Source organism: Oncorhynchus keta, chromosome 1 (genome assembly GCF_023373465.1).
Source record: "Oncorhynchus keta strain PuntledgeMale-10-30-2019 chromosome 1, Oket_V2, whole genome shotgun sequence".
In the NCBI taxonomy this organism is placed as follows: Eukaryota; Metazoa; Chordata; class Actinopteri; order Salmoniformes; family Salmonidae; genus Oncorhynchus; species Oncorhynchus keta.
This window is the reverse complement of record NC_068421.1, coordinates 99,172,416-99,187,684: the sequence shown is the minus strand read 5'-3', so window position 1 is coordinate 99,187,684 and position 15,269 is coordinate 99,172,416. Positions and strand designations below refer to the sequence as shown.

The 15,269-nt window shown below is 41.8% G+C and overlaps 1 pseudogene; it reads left to right on the top strand.

Annotated features, from left to right (window-relative positions):
- LOC127931867 (lipoma-preferred partner homolog) overlaps positions 1-15,269 on the top strand; it is a 364,058-nt pseudogene that overhangs the window by 337,202 nt on the left and 11,587 nt on the right.

The window sequence follows — 15,269 nt, the reverse complement described above, 5'->3', positions numbered from 1 at the left end:
GGTAGCCCAGTGGTTAGAGTGTAGAGGCGGCAGGTAGCCCAGTGGTTAGAGTGTAGAGGAGGCAGGGTAGCCTAGTGGCTAGAGTGTAGAGGAGGTAGGTAGCCTAGTGGTTAGAGTGTAGAGGCGGCAGGTAGCCTAGTGGTTAGAGTGTAGAGGAGGCAGGGTAGCCTAGTGGTTAGAGTGTAGAGGCGGCAGGTAGCCTAGTGGTTAGAGTGTAGAGGCGGCAGGTAGCCTAGTGGTTAGAGTGTAGAGGCGGCAGGTAGCCTAGTGGTTAGAGCGTAGAGGAGGTAGGTAGCCTAGTGGTTAGAGTGTAGAGGCGGCAGGTAGCCCAGTGGTTAGAGTGTAGAGGCGGCAGGTAGCCCAGTGGTTAGAGTGTAGAGGTGGCAGGGTAGCCTAGTGGTTAGAGTGTAGAGGCGGCAGGTAGCCCAGTGGTTAGAGTGTAGAGGCGGCAGGTAGCCCAGTGGTTAGAGTGTAGAGGCGGCAGGTAGCCCAGTGGTTAGAGTGTAGAGGCGGCAGGTAGCCCAGTGGTTAGAGCGTAGAGGCGGCAGGTAGCCCAGTGGTTAGAGTGTAGAGGCGGCAGGTAGCCCAGTGGTTAGAGTGTAGAGGCGGCAGGTAGCCCAGTGGTTAGAGTGTAGAGGCGGCAGGTAGCCCAGTGGTTAGAGTGTAGAGGCGGCAGGTAGCCCAGTGGTTAGAGTGTAGAGGCGGCAGGTAGCCCAGTGGTTAGAGTGTAGAGGCGGCAGGTAGCCCAGTGGTTAGAGTGTAGATGCGGCAGGTAGTCCAGTGGTTAGAGTGTAGAGGCGGCAGGTAGCCCAGTGGTTAGAGTGTAGAGGCGGCAGGTAGCCCAGTGGTTAGAGTGTAGAGGCGGCAGGTAGCCCAGTGGTTAGAGTGTAGGGGGTTGGGTAGTCTAGTGGTTAGAGTGTAGGGGGGTTGGGTAGTCTAGTGGTTAGAGTGTAGGGGGGTTGGGTAGCCTAGCGGTTAGAACGTAGAGGCCAGTAATCGAAAGATTGCTTGATCGAATCCCTGAGCTGACATGGTAAAAATCTGTCGTTCTGCCCCTGAACAAGTCACTAACCCACTGTCCCGTCATTGTAAAATAAGAATTGGTTCTCATCTGAATTCGCCCAGTGAATTATTGTTAATAATAATAATAATAATAATATCATTAGTTAAATAAAGGTTAAATCTCCCCCCATAGGAGCCCATTATTCACTCTTATTAGCCCAGTGAATTATTGTACCACATGTCCACATGGCAAGGGGTGGACCACACCCTATTGCCTCTGAGCAATTGGCCATCATTGTCATAATGCTACGTCGTCGGTTGTTTAAAGTAATGACCTCTCGTTTCTATCGAGGGAAACACATCCTACCTTGCTACATTTACACATGTTCTCCAATGACAAAATCTCTTGAGTTTTCCACTAGCCTAGTGGTTAGAGCGTTGGACTAGTAACCGGAAGGTTGCGAGTTCAAACCCCCGAGCTGACAAGGTACAAATCTGTCGTTCTGCCCCTGAACAGGCAGTTAACCCACTGTTCCCAGGCCGTCATTGAAAATAAGAATGTGTTCTTAACTGACTTGCCTGGTTAAATAAAAGGTAAAATAAAAATAAAATTATTGAATGAGACCTTGTCCTTGTTTGTCTGTGTATGTTTCAGAACACCCTGGAGTCCTGTAACGTCTGCAGTCAACCCATCATGGAGTGTATTCTGCGGGCTACAGGGAAGGCCTACCACCCTCACTGATTCACCTGTGAGTCCTGTAACGTCTGCAGTCAACCCATCATGGAGTGTATTCTGCGGGCTACAGGGAAGGCCTACCACCCTCACTGATTCACCTGTGTGGTGTGTCAACGCAGCCTGGACGGTATCCCCTTCACTGTGGACGCTGCCAACCACATCCACTGCATCAACGACTTCCACAAGTAAAGGGGGCTGCGGCAAGCACACACACACACACACACACACACACACACACACACACACACACACACACACACACACACACACACACACACAGAGGGACACACACACTCACACAGAGGGACACACACAGAGGGACACACACACACACACTCACACAGAGGGACACACACACACACACACACACACAGAGGGACACACACACAAACAGAGGGACACACACACACACTCACACAGAGGGACACACACACACACACACTCACACAGAGGGACACACACAGAGGGACACACACAGAGGGACACACTCACACAGAGGGACACACACAGAGGGACACAGAGGGACACAAACAGAGGGACACGCACACACACTCACACAGAGGGACACACACACTCACACAGAGGGACACTCACACAGAGGGACACACACACACACACACACACACAGAGGGACACACACACACACACACACACACACAGAGGGACACACACACACACACTCACACAGAGGGACACACACAGAGGGACACTAACCTCACGTTCAGACGGTAAACGAGTCTTGTGAAGTAAAGACTTCTAACATCACGTTCAGACGGTAAACGAGTCTTGTGAAGTACAGACTTCTAACCTCACGTTCAGACAGTAAACGAGTCTTGTGAAGTAGACTTCTAACCTCACGTTCAGACGGTAAACGAGTCTTGTGAAGTAAAGACTTCTAACCTCACGTTCAGACGGTAAACGAGTCTTGTGAAGTACAGACTTCTAACCTCACGTTCAGACGGTAAACGAGTCTTGTGAAGTAAAGACTTCTAACATCACGTTCAGACGGTAAACGAGTCTTGTGAAGTAAAAAACCTGCTGGTTAATTCCTGATGACGAAGTAGCAGGGGTAGAAAGACACCTGAGCAGGTTGTGTTGCCATGCCAACGACGCTAACGGTGTGACAAGCCTGACTTCACCTGAGCAGAGTCCACACTAGTGTTTTTCAGGGGAAACAGAAGTTAGGTTGAAGTTACAGTGTCCCTGAAAACCTGAAGGGTTCACTTTCTACCAACGCTTCTAACAAGCCTGACTTCAACAAATCAGTCTGGTCGTGTTGCCATGCCAACGCCGCTAACGGTATGACAAGCCTGACTTCAACAAAGCAGTCTGGTCGTGTTGCCATGCCAACGCCGCTAACGGTGTGACAAGCCTGACTTCAACAAAGCAGTCTGGTCGTGTTGCCATGCCAACGCCGCTAACGGTGTGACAAGCCTGACTTCAACAAAGCAGTCTGGTCGTGTTGCCATGCCAACGCCGCTAACGGTGTGACAAGCCTGACTTCAACAAAGCAGTCTGGTCGTGTTCCAACGCCGCTAACGGTATGACAAGCCTGACTTCAACAAAGCAGTCTGGTCGTGTTGCCATGCCGCTAACGGTATGACAAGCCTGACTTCAACAAAGCAGTCTGGTCGTGTTGCCATGCCAACGCCGCTAACGGTATGACAAGCCTGACTTCAACTAAGCAGTCTGGCCGTGTTGCCATGCCCCTAACGGTGTGACAAGCCTGACTTCAACTAAGCAGTCTGGTCGTGTTGCCATGCCAACGCCGCTAACGGTGTGACAAGCCTGACTTCAACAAAGCAGTCTGGTCGTGTTCCCATGCCGCTAACGGTATGACAAGCCTGACTTCAACAAAGCAGTCTGGTCGTCATCATCTGTGTCATCGACTGACAGATTGCTATGACATATGACGTGGTTAACTGATATGTAAAATACTTATCCAGGCGCTGGGCAGAAGATTGCACCCTTTGTCAACGAACAGATGAGGCTGTTTTCACCAACCCACCAACCAACTCACTTCCTGGTTCTGAGCCAATCACAAAGCCACCACCCACCTCACTTCCGGGTTCTGAGCCAATCACAATGCCACCACCCACCTCACTTCCGTGTTCTGAGCCAATCACAAAGCCACCACCCACCTCACTTCCTGATTCTGAGCCAATCACAAAGCCACCACCCACCTCACTTCCGTGTTCTGAGCCAATCACAAAGCCACCACCCGTCTCACTTCCTGGTTCTGATCAATCACAAAGCCACCACACACTTCACTTCCTGATTCTGAGCCAATCACAAAGCCACCTCACTTCTTGATTCTGATGTATGTCTTTAGTTCAGTCACCTGCAGTTAGAAGAACACTAATTGATTACACAGTTCATTTGTATTCATAGGTACATTCAAATGTTTTCTCTCCCCTCCCCTCTGTCTCTCTCCCTCTCCCCTCTGCCTCTCTCTCCTCCCCTCCCCTCTACTACTCCTCTGTCTTTCCCATCCTCCCCTATTAGGAAGTTTGCCCCTCGTTGCAGTGTGTGTTCTGAGCCCATCATGCCAGCTCCAGGCCAGGAAGAGACTGTTCGTATCGTGGCCTTGGATCGAGACTTCCATGTGCAGTGTTACCGCTGTGAGGTGTGTACCTCTACTTTACAGTGTTACCTCTACTATACAGTGTTACCTCTACTATACAGTGTTACCTCTACTATACAGTGTTACCTCTACTATACAGTGTTACCTCTACTATACAGTGTTACCTCTACTATACAGTGTTACCTCTACTATACAGTGTTACCTCTACTATACAGTGTTACCTCTACTATACAGTGTTACCTCTACTTTACAGTGTTACCACTGTGAGGTGTGTATCTACTATGCAGTGTTACCTCTACTATACAGTGTTACCTCTACTTTACAGTGTTACCGCTGTGAGGTGTGTATCTACTATGCAGTGTTACCTCTACTATACAGTGTTACCTCTACTTTACATTGTTACCTCTACTTTACAGTGTTACCTCTACTATACAGTGTTACCTCTACTATACAGTGTTAGCTCTACTATACAGTGTTACCTCTACTTTACAGTGTTACCTCTACTATACAGTGTTACCTCTACTTTACAGTGTTACCGCTGTGAGGTGTGTATTTACTATGCAGTGTTACCTCTACTATACAGTGTTACCTCTACTTTACAGTGTTACCGCTGTGAGGTGTGTATCTACTATGCAGTGTTACCTCTACTATACAGTGTTACCTCTACTTTGCAGTGTTACCTCTACTATACAGTGTTACCTCTACTATACAGTGTTACCTCTACTTTACAGTGTTACCGCTGTGAGGTGTGTATCTACTATGCAGTGTTACCTCTACTTTACAGTGTTACCTCTACTATACAGTGTTACCTCTACTATACAGTGTTACCTCTACTTTACAGTGTTACCTCTACTATACAGTGTTACCTCTACTTTACAGTGTTACCTCTACTTTACAGTGTTACCTCTACTTTACAGTGTTACCTCTACTATACAGTGTTACCGCTGTGAGGTGTGTATCTACTATGCTGTGTTACCTCTACTTTACAGTGTTACCTCTACTTTACAGTGTTACCTCTACTATACAGTGTTACCTCTACTATACAGTGTTACCTCTACTTTACAGTGTTACCTCTACTATACAGTGTTACCTCTACTATACAGTGTTACCTCTACTATGCAGTGTTACCTCTACTATACAGTGTTACCTCTACTATACAGTGTTACCTCTACTTTACAGTGTTACCGCTGTGAGGTGTGTATCTACTATGCAGTGTTACCTCTACTTTACAGTGTTACCTCCTCTACTATACAGTGTTACCTCTACTATACAGTGTTACCTCTACTTTACAGTGTTACCTCTACTATACAGTGTTACCTCTACTTTACAGTGTTACCTCTACTATACAGTGTTACCTCTACTTTACAGTGTTACCTCTACTTTACAGTGTTACCTCTACTTTACAGTGTTACCTCTACTTTACAGTGTTACCTCTACTATACAGTGTTACCGCTGTGAGGTGTGTATCTACTATGCTGTGTTACCTCTACTTTACAGTGTTACCTCTACTTTACAGTGTTACCTCTACTATACAGTGTTACCTCTACTATACAGTGTTACCTCTACTTTACAGTGTTACCTCTACTATACAGTGTTACCTCTACTTTACAGTGTTACCTCTACTTTACAGTGTTACCTCTACTTTACAGTGTTACCTCTACTTTACAGTGTTACCTCTACTATACAGTGTTACCGCTGTGAGGTGTGTATCTACTATGCTGTGTTACCTCTACTTTACAGTGTTACCTCTACTTTACAGTGTTACCTCTACTATACAGTGTTACCTCTACTATACAGTGTTACCTCTACTATACAGTGTTACCTCTACTATACAGTGTTACCTCTACTATACAGTGTTACCTCTACTTTACAGTGTTACCTCTACTATACAGTGTTACCGCTGTGAGGTGTGTATTTACTATGCAGTGTTACCTCTACTATACAGTGTTACCTCTACTATACAGTGTTACCACTGTGAGGTGTGTATTTACTATGCAGTGTTACCTCTACTATACAGTGTTACCTCTACTTTACAGTGTTACCGCTGTGAGGTGTGTATCTACTATGCAGTGTTACCTCTACTATACAGTGTTACCTCTACTTTACAGTGTTACCTCTACTATACAGTGTTACCTCTACTATACAGTGTTACCTCTACTATACAGTGTTACCTCTACTTTACAGTGTTACCTCTACTTTACAGTGTTACCTCTACTATACAGTGTTACCGCTGTGAGGTGTGTATCTACTATGCAGTGTTACCTCTACTTTAAATTGTTACCGCTGTGAGGTGTGTATCTACTATGCAGTGTTACCTCTACTTTAAATTGTTACCGCTGTGAGGTGTGTATCTACTATGCAGTGTTACCTCTACTTTAAATTGTTACCGCTGTGAGGTGTGTATCTACTATGCAGTGTTACCTCTACTTTAAATTGTTACCGCTGTGAGGTGTGTATCTACTATGCAGTGTTACCTCTACTTTAAATTGTTACCGCTGTGAGGTGTGTATCTACTATGCAGTGTTACCTCTACTTTACAGTGTTACCTCTACTTTACAGTGTTACCTCTACTATACAGTGTTACCTCTACTATACAGTGTTACCTCTACTATACAGTGTTACCTCTACTTTACAGTGTTACCTCTACTATGCAGTGTTACCTCTACTATACAGTGTTACCTCTACTTTACAGTGTTATCTCTACTTTACAGTGTTACCTCTACTATACAGTGTTACCTCTACTATACAGTGTTACCTCTACTTTACAGTGTTACCTCTACTTTACAGTGTTACCTCTACTATACAGTGCTACCGCTGTGAGGTGTGTATGTACTATGCAGTGTTACCTCTACTATACAGTGTTACCTCTACTATACAGTGTTACCTGTACTATACAGTGTTACCTCTACTTTACAGTGTTACCTCTACTTTACAGTGTTACCTCTACTATACAGTGTTACCGCTGTGAGGTGTGTATCTACTATGCAGTGTTACCTCTACTTTAAATTGTTACCGCTGTGAGGTGTGTATCTACTATGCAGTGTTACCTCTACTTTAAATTGTTACCGCTGTGAGGTGTGTATCTACTATGCAGTGTTACCTCTACTTTAAATTGTTACCGCTGTGAGGTGTGTATCTACTATGCAGTGTTACCTCTACTTTAAATTGTTACCGCTGTGAGGTGTGTATCTACTATGCAGTGTTACCTCTACTTTAAATTGTTACCGCTGTGAGGTGTGTATCTACTCTGCAGTGTTACCTCTACTTTAAATTGTTACCGCTGTGAGGTGTGTATCTACTATACAGTGTTACCTCTACTATACAGTGTTACCTCTACTATACAGTGTTACCTCTACTTTACAGTGTTACCTCTACTATACAGTGTTACCTCTACTTTACAGTGTTACCTCTACTTTACAGTGTTACCTCTACTTTACAGTGTTACCTCTACTATACAGTGTTACCGCTGTGAGGTGTGTATCTACTATGCTGTGTTACCTCTACTTTACAGTGTTACCTCTACTTTACAGTGTTACCTCTACTATACAGTGTTACCTCTACTATACAGTGTTACCTCTACTTTACAGTGTTACCTCTACTATACAGTGTTACCTCTACTATACAGTGTTACCTCTACTATGCAGTGTTACCTCTACTATACAGTGTTACCTCTACTATACAGTGTTACCTCTACTTTACAGTGTTACCGCTGTGAGGTGTGTATCTACTATGCAGTGTTACCTCTACTTTACAGTGTTACCTCTACTTTACAGTGTTACCTCTACTATACAGTGTTACCTCTACTTTACAGTGTTACCTCTACTATACAGTGTTACCTCTACTTTACAGTGTTACCTCTACTATACAGTGTTACCTCTACTTTACAGTGTTACCTCTACTTTACAGTGTTACCTCTACTATACAGTGTTACCTCTACTATACAGTGTTACCTCTACTATACAGTGTTACCTCTACTTTACAGTGTTACCTCTACTTTACAGTGTTACCGCTGTGAGGTGTGTATCTACTATGCAGTGTTACCTCTACTTTACAGTGTTACCTCTACTTTACAGTGTTACCTCTACTATACAGTGTTACCTCTACTATACAGTGTTACCTCTACTTTACAGTGTTACCTCTACTATACAGTGTTACCTCTACTTTACAGTGTTACCTCTACTTTACAGTGTTACCTCTACTTTACAGTGTTACCTCTACTATACAGTGTTACCGCTGTGAGGTGTGTATCTACTATGCTGTGTTACCTCTACTTTAGAGTGTTACCTCTACTTTACAGTGTTACCTCTACTATACAGTGTTACCTCTACTATACAGTGTTACCTCTACTTTACAGTGTTACCGCTGTGAGGTGTGTATCTACTATGCAGTGTTACCTCTACTATACAGTGTTACCTCTACTTTACAGTGTTACCTCTACTATACAGTGTTACCTCTACTATACAGTGTTACCTCTACTATACAGTGTTACCTCTACTTTACAGTGTTACCTCTACTTTACAGTGTTACCTCTACTATACAGTGTTACCGCTGTGAGGTGTGTATCTACTATGCAGTGTTACCTCTACTTTAAATTGTTACCGCTGTGAGGTGTGTATCTACTATGCAGTGTTACCTCTACTTTAAATTGTTACCGCTGTGAGGTGTGTATCTACTATGCAGTGTTACCTCTACTTTAAATTGTTACCGCTGTGAGGTGTGTATCTACTATGCAGTGTTACCTCTACTTTAAATTGTTACCGCTGTGAGGTGTGTATCTACTATGCAGTGTTACCTCTACTTTAAATTGTTACCGCTGTGAGGTGTGTATCTACTATGCAGTGTTACCTCTACTTTACAGTGTTACCTCTACTTTACAGTGTTACCTCTACTATACAGTGTTACCTCTACTATACAGTGTTACCTCTACTATACAGTGTTACCTCTACTATACAGTGTTACCTCTACTTTACAGTGTTACCTCTACTATGCAGTGTTACCTCTACTATACAGTGTTACCTCTACTTTACAGTGTTATCTCTACTTTACAGTGTTACCTCTACTATACAGTGTTACCTCTACTATACAGTGTTACCTCTACTTTACAGTGTTACCTCTACTTTACAGTGTTACCTCTACTATACAGTGCTACCGCTGTGAGGTGTGTATGTACTATGCAGTGTTACCTCTACTATACAGTGTTACCTCTACTATACAGTGTTACCTGTACTATACAGTGTTACCTCTACTTTACAGTGTTACCTCTACTTTACAGTGTTACCTCTACTATACAGTGTTACCGCTGTGAGGTGTGTATCTACTATGCAGTGTTACCTCTACTTTAAATTGTTACCGCTGTGAGGTGTGTATCTACTATGCAGTGTTACCTCTACTTTAAATTGTTACCGCTTTGAGGTGTGTATCTACTATGCAGTGTTACCTCTACTTTAAATTGTTACCGCTGTGAGGTGTGTATCTACTATGCAGTGTTACCTCTACTTTAAATTGTTACCGCTGTGAGGTGTGTATCTACTATGCAGTGTTACCTCTACTTTAAATTGTTACCGCTGTGAGGTGTGTATCTACTCTGCAGTGTTACCTCTACTTTAAATTGTTACCGCTGTGAGGTGTGTATCTACTATACAGTGTTACCTCTACTATACAGTGTTACCTCTACTTTACAGTGTTACCTCTACTATACAGTGTTAGCTCTACTATACAGTGTTACCTCTACTTTACAGTGTTACCTCTACTATACAGTGTTACCTCTACTATACAGTGTTACCTCTACTATACAGTGTTACCTCTACTTTACAGTGTTACCTCTACTTTACAGTGTTACCTCTACTATACAGTGTTACCTCTACTATACAGTGTTACCTCTACTTTACAGTGTTACCTCTACTTTACAGTGTTACCTCTACTATACAGTGTTACCTCTACTATACAGTGTTACCTCTACTTTACAGTGTTACCTCTACTTTACAGTGTTACCTCTACTATACAGTGTTACCTCTACTTTACAGTGTTACCTCTACTATACAGTGTTACCTCTACTTTACAGTGTTACAGTGTTACCTCTACTTTACAGTGTTACCTCTACTATACAGTGTTACCTCTACTATACAGTGTTACCTCTACATTACAGTGTTACCTCTACTATACAGTGTTATCTATACTATACAGTGTTACCTCTACTTTACAGTGTTACCTCTACTATACAGTGTTATCTATACTATACAGTGTTACCTCTACTCGGCAGTGTTACCTCTACTTTACAGTGTTACCTCTACTTTACAGTGTTACCTCTACTATACAGTGTTACCTCTACTATACAGTGTTACCTCTACTTTACAGTTTTACCTCTACTTTACAGTGTTACCTCTACTTTTCAGTGTTACCTCTACTTTACAGTGTTACCTCTACTATACAGTGTTACCTCTACTTTACAGTGTTACCTCTACTTTACAGTGTTACCTCTACTTTACAGTGTTACCTCTACTATACAGTGTTATCTCTACTTTACAGTGTTACCTCTACTATACAGTGTTACCGCTGTGAGGTGTGTATCTACTATGCAGTGTTACCTCTACTTTAAATTGTTACCGCTGTGAGGTGTGTATCTACTATACAGTGTTACCTCTACTATACAGTGTTACCTCTACTATACAGTGTTACCTCTACTATACAGTGTTACCTCTACTTTACAGTGTTACCTCTACTTTACAGTGTTACCTCTACTATACAGTGTTACCTCTACTATACAGTGTTACCTCTACTTTACAGTGTTACCTCTACTTTACAGTGTTACCTCTACTATACAGTGTTACCTCTACTATACAGTGTTACCTCTACTATACAGTGTTACCTCTACTTTACAGTGTTACCTCTACTTTACAGTGTTACCTCTACTATACAGTGTTACCTCTACTATACAGTGTTACCTCTACTTTACAGTGTTACCTCTACTTTACAGTGTTACCTCTACTTTACAGTGTTACCTCTACTTTACAGTGTTACCTCTACTATACAGTGTTATCTATACTATACAGTGTTACCTCTACTCGGCAGTGTTACCTCTACTTTACAGTGTTACCTCTACTATACAGTGTTATCTATACTATACAGTGTTACCTCTACTATACAGTGTTACCTCTACTTTACAGTGTTACCTCTACTTTACAGTGTTACCTCTACTATACAGTGTTACCTCTACTTTACAGTGTTACCTCTACTATACAGTGTTACCTCTACTTTACAGTGTTACCTCTACTTTACAGTGTTACCTCTACTTTACAGTGTTACCTCTACTTTACAGTGTTACAGTGTTACCTCTACTTTACAGTGTTACAGTGTTACCTCTACTTTACAGTGTTACCTCTACTATACAGTGTTACCTCTACTATACAGTGTTACCTCTACATTACAGTGTTACCTCTACTATACAGTGTTATCTATACTATACAGTGTTACCTCTACTTTACAGTGTTACCTCTACTATACAGTGTTATCTATACTATACAGTGTTACCTCTACTCGGCAGTGTTACCTCTACTTTACAGTGTTACCTCTACTTTACAGTGTTACCTCTACTATACAGTGTTACCACTACTATACAGTGTTACCTCTACTTTACAGTGTTACAGTGTTACCTCTACTTTACAGTGTTACCTCTACTATACAGTGTTACATCTACTATACAGTGTTACCTCTACATTACAGTGTTACCTCTACTATACAGTGTTATCTATACTATACAGTGTTACCTCTACTTTACAGTGTTACCTCTACTATACAGTGTTATCTATACTATACAGTGTTACCTCTACTCGGCAGTGTTACCTCTACTTTACAGTGTTACCTCTACTATACAGTGTTATCTATACTATACAGTGTTACCTCTACTCGGCAGTGTTACCTCTACTTTACAGTGTTACCTCTACTTTACAGTGTTACCTCTACTATACAGTGTTACCTCTACTATACAGTGTTACCTCTACTTTACAGTGTTACCTCTACTTTACAGTGTTACCTCTACTTTACAGTGTTACCTCTACTATACAGTGTTACCTCTACTATACAGTGTTACCTCTACTTTACAGTGTTACCTCTACTTTACAGTGTTACCTCTACTTTACAGTGTTACCTCTACTTTACAGTGTTACCTCTACTTTACAGTGTTACCTCTACTATACAGTGTTACCGCTGTGAGGTGTGTATCTACTATGCAGTGTTACCTCTACTTTAAATTGTTACCGCTGTGAGGTGTGTATCTACTATACAGTGTTACCTCTACTATACAGTGTTACCTCTACTATACAGTGTTACCTCTACTTTACAGTGTTACCTCTACTATACAGTGTTAGCTCTACTATACAGTGTTACCTCTACTTTACAGTGTTACCTCTACTTTACAGTGTTACCTCTACTATACAGTGTTACCTCTACTTTACAGTGTTACCTCTACTTTACAGTGTTACCTCTACTATACAGTGTTACCTCTACTATACAGTGTTACCTCTACTATACAGTGTTACCTCTACTTTACAGTGTTACCTCTACTTTACAGTGTTACCTCTACTATACAGTGTTACCTCTACTATACAGTGTTACCTCTACTTTACAGTGTTACCTCTACTTTACAGTGTTACCTCTACTATACAGTGTTACCTCTACTATACAGTGTTACCTCTACTATACAGTGTTACCTCTACTTTACAGTGTTACCTCTACTTTACAGTGTTACCTCTACTTTACAGTGTTACCTCTACTTTACAGTGTTACAGTGTTACCTCTACTTTACAGTGTTACAGTGTTACCTCTACTTTACAGTGTTACCTCTACTATACAGTGTTACCTCTACTATACAGTGTTACCTCTACTTTACAGTGTTACCTCTACTATACAGTGTTATCTATACTATACAGTGTTACCTCTACTTTACAGTGTTACCTCTACTATACAGTGTTATCTATACTATACAGTGTTACCTCTACTCGGCAGTGTTACCTCTACTTTACAGTGTTACCTCTACTTTACAGTGTTACCTCTACTATACAGTGTTACCTCTACTATACAGTGTTACCTCTACTATACAGTGTTACCTCTACTTTACAGTGTTACCTCTACTTTACAGTGTTACCTCTACTATACAGTGTTACCTCTACTATACAGTGTTACCTCTACTTTACAGTGTTACCTCTACTTTACAGTGTTACCTCTACTTTACAGTGTTACCTCTACTTTACAGTGTTACCTCTACTATACAGTGTTACCGCTGTGAGGTGTGTATCTACTATGCAGTGTTACCTCTACTTTAAATTGTTACCGCTGTGAGGTGTGTATCTACTATGCAGTGTTACCTCTACTTTAAATTGTTACCGCTGTGAGGTGTGTATCTACTATGCAGTGTTACCTCTACTTTAAATTGTTACCGCTGTGAGGTGTGTATCTACTATGCAGTGTTACCTCTACTTTAAATTGTTACCGCTGTGAGGTGTATCTACTATGCAGTGTTACCTCTACTTTAAATTGTTACCACTGTGAGGTGTGTATCTACTATGCAGTGTTACCTCTACTATACAGTGTTACCACTACTATACAGTGTTACCTCTACTTTACAGTGTTACCTCTACTTTACAGTGTTACCTCTACTTTACAGTGTTACCTCTACTATACAGTGTTACCTCTACTATACAGTGTTACCTCTACTTTACAGTTTTACCTCTACTTTACAGTGTTACCTCTACTTTACAGTGTTACCTCTACTTTACAGTGTTACCTCTACTATACAGTGTTACCGCTGTGAGGTGTGTATCTACTATGCAGTGTTACCTCTACTTTAAATTGTTACCGCTGTGAGGTGTGTATCTACTATGCAGTGTTACCTCTACTTTAAATTGTTACCGCTGTGAGGTGTGTATCTACTATGCAGTGTTACCTCTACTTTAAATTGTTACCGCTGTGAGGTGTGTATCTACTATGCAGTGTTACCTCTACTTTAAATTGTTACCGCTGTGAGGTGTGTATCTACTATGCAGTGTTACCTCTACTTTAAATTGTTACCACTGTGAGGTGTGTATCTACTATGCAGTGTTACCTCTACTATACAGTGTTACCACTACTATACAGTGTTACCTCTACTTTACAGTGTTACCTCTACTTTACAGTGTTACCTCTACTTTACAGTGTTACCTCTACTATACAGTGTTACCTCTACTATACAGTGTTACCTCTACTTTACAGTTTTACCTCTACTTTACAGTGTTACCTCTACTTTACAGTGTTACCTCTACTTTACAGTGTTACCTCTACTATACAGTGTTACCGCTGTGAGGTGTGTATCTACTATGCAGTGTTACCTCTACTTTAAATTGTTACCGCTGTGAGGTGTGTATCTACTATGCAGTGTTACCTCTACTTTAAATTGTTACCGCTGTGAGGTGTGTATCTACTATGCAGTGTTACCTCTACTTTAAATTGTTACCGCTGTGAGGTGTGTATCTACTATGCAGTGTTACCTCTACTTTAAATTGTTACCGCTGTGAGGTGTGTATCTACTATGCAGTGTTACCTCTACTTTAAATTGTTACCGCTGTGAGGTGTGTATCTACTATGCAGTGTTACCTCTACTTTAAATTGTTACCGCTGTGAGGTGTGTATCTACTATACAGTGTTACCTCTACTATACAGTGTTACCTCTACTATACAGTGTTACCTCTACTATACAGTGTTACCTCTACTATACAGTGTTACCTCTACTTTACAGTGTTACCTCTACTATACAGTGTTACCTCTACTATACAGTGTTACCTCTACTTTACAGTGTTACCTCTACTTTACAGTGTTACCTCTACTATACAGTGTTACCTCTACTTTAAATTGTTACCGCTGTGAGGTGTGTATCTACTATGCAGTGTTACCTCTACTATACAGTGTTACCTCTACTAT